This window comes from Pseudonaja textilis, chromosome 2 (assembly GCF_049901715.1).
Source record: "Pseudonaja textilis isolate UNSWEBS1 chromosome 2, rPseTex1.2, whole genome shotgun sequence".
Taxonomy (NCBI): Eukaryota; Metazoa; Chordata; class Lepidosauria; order Squamata; family Elapidae; genus Pseudonaja; species Pseudonaja textilis.
The window spans coordinates 241,566,525-241,572,531 of record NC_141991.1 but is presented as its reverse complement, the minus strand read 5'-3'; positions in this window follow the sequence as shown (position 1 = coordinate 241,572,531).

Below are 6,007 nucleotides of genomic sequence, written 5' to 3'. Positions count from 1 at the left end.
CGGCTCGTCGCGCGTCTGAGCCTCTCAACAAGCAGGGGTGGGGGGCGAAATAACTTTAGTATGAGGATGAGAGACCCCTAGGAAATCCATTGCTGAATTTAGGCAGACGAAAAACACACACTAAAAAATCCAAATGGCCGTTTGAAAGTGGCAAAAATACAGAAGTCTCAAAAATCCTGCCAGGTAGTGGCGGTATAGACCTTTTTCAGCTTGACAACTCTTAATTGCAAAAATTTCATTGTCTACTAATCATTACAAATGGAGTCCCAAAGGTGCTTTTTCAAGAGGCAAGCTGGACTTTCTGGTTTTTCTTTTGAAGACTTTTTGCTTCTCATCCAAGAAGCTTCTTCAGTTGAAGAAGAGTTTGAAGAAGCTTCTTGGATGAGAAGCGAAACGTCTTCAAAGAAAAGCTGCCTCTTGAAAAAGTACCTTTGGGACAACCGTGACCTGGATGACTGAGAATCTCCATAGACATTACAAACTAAGATAATAATAATAATAATAATAATAATAATAATAATAATAATAATAATAATAATAATAATAATAATAATAATAATAATAATAAAAAGAGTGCTTGGCACAGTAGGTGCAGAAGCTGGATTTATTTATCTTGACATGTTCATGTGTATATTAGAGGTGGAGATCCTTTGAGAGCTGTATGCAGCAAAATTTCATTTTAATGTATGCTGATTAGTGTACACTCAAAGTGACAAAGTTAGTCTAAGTCGGGTGGGTCTTCAAACTTGACAGTTTTAAGACTTGTGGACTTCAACTCCCAGAATTCCTCCTCTGCTCATGTTAGCTCAAGAATTCTAGGAGTTGAAGTCCACAAGTCTTGCCAAGTTTGAAGACCCTTGGTCTAAGACTAGTCATTGACAGATTCGGATTTGCTAGGTATTTAGAGTGCCAGTTGGCCAGCAATGTTTGTGCTTCTCCAACTTCAAAGCATGAACTTGGTGTGGGCAACTGGGGGCCCTAGAGTCAGATACAACTCCAAAAGTGCATTTTTGCAGCCCATGATTATTGAAAACTGTAGCATAATCCTCCAAATAGAGATGCCAAAGCAGAAACATTGGTGTTTTATCTTCGCCTGAACTCTTCATCCAGCTGGATGAATTGCCTTTTTTTTGTAAGTGGAGATAGGAACAAGATACTTCTTGTGAGGTTCATGATGTCCTCGCCTCTATCAGTAGCTGCCTTGAAAGTTCTGTTGCAATGGAATTATAAGATAAAAATGCAGAAAGTGGGCAAGACTTTGTGGTTGCAAAAGACTTATCCAAAGATCACCCAATATTTAGTGAGTTTATTACCTCCCTCAGTACAAATTAACAAGGTTCCATATTGTCAAGGTTTGTGGGAACAATTATTGTGACAGCCAGGGGAGATTTTTGTTACTTTGGATAGTGAGATGGGCGGCGTATAAATTAAATAAATGCCTGATCAACCAGAAATTCTTAAGTCATTCTTCATTGTTGATAGGGTTCGAACGCCATCACTCTGCTAAACAAATAATTCCCTCAGCACAAGTCTGCATTACTATTACTATTAATCTTTCCACCCTTCCTTTCACCCATCTCCTCCCACTTATGACTGTGACTATAACCTTCTTGTTTGTATTCTAACAATTTTTATTGACTGTTCCCTAGTATGATTTGATTGCTTATTGCACCCTATGACTATTATTAAGTGTTGCACCCTTTTCTTGACTCTTGACGAATGTATCTTTTTTTATGTACATTGCGAGCCTTTGCACCAAGACAAATTCCTTGTGTATCCAATCACATTTGGCCAATAAAGAATTCTGTTCTATTCTATTCTAATTTGTATTCTATTCTATTCTCTATCCCTGTGATGGCGAACCTATGGCACACGTGCCACAGGTGGCACGCAGAGGTATTTGTGCCGGCACACAGGCAAACTTACCTCACTGCACATGCACGCGCCTCATAGCTGATTTTCATCTGGTTTGAGGCCTTTTTCAGCCTCCCAGGCTTGAGGAAAGCCTCTGCAGCCTGAACAATAGGCCCGTTTCATCACTTCCTTCATCAGCTGGGAGGCGCAGTGCAGGTAAGGGCGGCAAGGGATAACGCAGGGGGTGCATGCATTGCCTTCTGGGTGCTGGCACGTAAGCGCATGTGAGCAAGTGCACACACAATTTTTGGCACAGGAGCCCAAAAAGGTTAGCCACCACTGCTCTAACCTTTTCCATCCCATCCCATTCTATTTAAGTTCTATTCCTATATCCTTCTACTCTATTCTATTGTACCCTATGACTATTATTAAGTGTTATACCTTGTGATTGTTGACTCTTGATGAGTGTATCTTTTCTTTTATGTACACTGAGGGCATTTGCACCAAGACAAATTCCTTGTGTGTCCAATCACACTTGGCCAATAAGGAATTTAATTCTATTCTATTTTTGTATTGGATACTACAGACATAAAACAGGCAGTCCTACTTGTGCTCTAGGGACTATGTATGGCCACATCTATAAACTATACATATCTTTTATTCATGAGCAAATATTATAAAATGTACTGTACTAGAAGCGGAACTGCAAAGTTCTGATGAATTTCAGGAAAATTTGTACAGGTAGCCCTTGACTTACACCGTTCAAATTTACACCTGCACTGAAAATGTGACTTAGGGCCAGTTTTCACACTTATGACTACGGTAGCATCCCCACAGAAAGTGATCGAAATTCAGAAGCTTGGCAATTGACTCATATTTATGATTGTTGCAGTGTCCTAGGGTCACACTATGCCCTTTTGCAACTTTCTGACAAGCAATGTCAACAAGGAAGCCAGATTCACTTAACAACAATTTGACTAATTTAACACTATAGGGATTCACTTAATTGTGGCAAGAAGGGTTGTAAAATGGGGCAATCTCACTTAACAAATGTTTCACTTATCAACTTAAATTTTGGGCTCAATTGTCATAAGTTAAGGACTACCTGCTTCACTAAGACACCATAATTCCTCACAGCAGAGAAAAACAAAATGGCCCACTTCTTCGTGTCATTTGAAGCCATAATGAGGTTTGATTGAGCTTGGTATGTTAAGCTACAATGCCACTAGAAAAAGTTGAAAGGATCATGTACCTAGGTTCTAATTTACATGAAAGCTGCGACATGACCACTGAAGTAAAGACAAGGATAGAGGAAACCTCGAACAGCATTCTTCAAAATGAAAAAGGTCTTCTGCAGTAACGACATAAAGATTGAAAATCAGGTTTGTCAGATGCTACATCTTTTCTCTCCTGCTCTACGGAGTAGAGAGTTGGTCTCTGACAGAAAGCCCCTTGAAGAGACTAGAAGCATTTGAAACGTGGATCTCATGTTACATTATAAGTTGGGTTGACAAAATCAGAATTTGGGGGTGATAAGCCACCTGGAAAGCCCAGGGAAATAATCAAAACCATAAAAAAGCAGAAGTTAGAACATGTGATGTGACACCCAGAAAAATACAGCATCCTTCACTTAACCCTCCAGGGAAAGATTGAAGGCAAATGAAGTCCAGGTAGAAGAATAATAATACTGGCAACATGATCGCCAATGTCCGATGGCGGATATGGCACAAGAATGTTAAGCTGCCCACAGATTTTGGAGACACAGCATACTGCAACAGTTAAAGTGTTGGCTGGCATTGGGGATCCTTTCTCACTTATGGAAATTTTGTAAGTGACTTTGGACCTGTCATACTCTTTCATCTCAACTGGCTTTACATGGTTGCTGGTAGGTACAACTGGATGACCTTATGAGTACCATCTTGAGCTCTTGAAGGATAAGGCAGAATGTAAAAGGAGCTTCTGTGGCGCAGTGGTTAGAATGTAGTACTGCAAACTACTTCTGCAGCCAGCTGCCTACAATTTGGCAGTTCAAATCCCACCAGGCTCAAGGTTGACTCGGTCTTCCATCCTTCCGAGGTGGGTAAAATGAGGACCCAAACTGTTGGAGGGCAATATGCTGCCTCTGTAAACAGCTTAGAGAGGGCTGTAAATCACTATAAAGTGGTATATAAGTCTAAGTGCTATTGCTATTGCTATGTATCTCTAGAAAAAGAAACTATACGTTCCGTATGATTGAAGCAGCACAATAGCCTGGTTAATAAATGTTGGAAAAAAATTATCTATATGGTCCAGAAGAGTTGACACTGACTTAATGGCATATAAACATTCAATATATTTGAGGTTGGTAAAATGTGGCCTAGGGAATCTCTTAATATAGTGCAGGTTTCCAATCAATTTCAAATGTTGAAGAGATAAATGGAAAACTGGCAGGTTGCCAAGTAAAGCCCAAAAATGGTGGTTTGTTTGAAAACAAGCCCAGAAAGAAGGCAAACCTTAATTGTGGTAGAGCATTTGTAAGGGGAGGAATAGTGTTTCTTAGCCTACCAACTTTTAAGCTGTATGGACTTCAACTCCCAGAATTCCCCAAGCAGCACAGTGGCTGGGAACTTCTGGGAGTTGAAGTCCTCTCATCTTAAAGTTGTCAAGCTTGAAAAACACTGGCCTAGATCAGGGGTGTCAAACTTGCATCTTATCACAACATTTTCTCCTTCAAGTATGAACGTGGCCAGCACTTGTCATACATCCAGCATGCAACTTTTACAGCCCTGGCCTAGATGAACAAACCAGGCTGAAGAAAATCAGTGTTAACTATTTGTACAGGCAATCACTAATTTATAACAATTGGGACCAGAATTTCCATTGCTAAGTAAGGCAGTACCACACAATTTCACAACCTGTTTTGCTAAAGCAAGGGTCTTCAAACTGGGCACAAGTTTAAGACTTGTGGACTTAAACTCCCAGAATTCCTGAGCTAACTTGACTAGAGGAGGAATTCTGGGAATTGAAGTCCACTAGTCTTAAAGCTGTCAAGTTTGAAGACCCCTGTGCTAAAAGAATCACTTGGCTTGTTAAGTGACTCATGTGGTTATTCTATGAATCCAGCTTCTCCTTTTTTTTTGGTAAAAAGTCAGCTGGGAAAGTCACAAACAATAATCACATGACTCCAGGTTACTGCAACCATCCTAAATACATGCTGGTTGGCAAGTGCCCAAATTCTGACCAGGTCACTGGGTATAATGCTATGATTTTAAACGCGAGTACCCATTGTAACTTCTTTCTAGTGGCCACTGCAACTTCAAGCAGGTGCTAAACAAATGGTTGTAAGCTGAGAACCTCCTAAAACTTATTTTTAAAAATCTTATAGTATATTCCAAAAGAAAAATGTTAATTCTCTCATACCACCTGGTTGAAAGGCAATAGCTTCAAACTAATTGGATTATTATTTTACCATTATTTTTCATTATTCATCACTTTCCTTATGTTCTATGCTTACTGGACCACGGATCTTATACAATCACAATTTCATGTCTCTTTTCTTTGGCCTACTCTGGGAATCCTTTTGGCTAGTAAGTAGGAAGACGGCAGCTTCAAGTACATGCAAAAACCTGATTGCTCAAACTTAAGCTGGCATGGAGACTGAAACTTCATTATGAATGGCCCAGCTGTGATTTATTTGCCCACCTTATGATTAGGCCAACATGACTGCGAGGGGCAGTTGAGGGGCACCGGATCTCAAAAGGCAGATGCCTTTTTCAGTCTCTTCTTCCCAAAATCCCATTAGTTGTTCCTGCTCTTTGGAACATCTTGCCATAGAAGATATCCCCCTTTTTAGCCTTCAGGAAAGGCCTTAAAATCTGGTTATGCTAACTGGCATGGAGTCCTGAAGGAGAGAAGCTGTTGGCTGGAGGTTACCAGGACTAACAGTGTGAAGACATGCCACTTCTTCACTCCAAGCCACTGTTTCTTTTTAGCTTGTTTTAATTTTTGCAATTTTAATCTGTTTTTACATTTATAATTGTGAAGGCTTATTTATCTTGAGGTAGTAAGCGGCTCAGAGTCACCTGAACTGCGAGTTGGGCAGAGAATAAATTTGACAAATAGACATTTTAAGAAGTGGCAAAAGGAAGACAAATGGGACAGTAATGTGGAACAG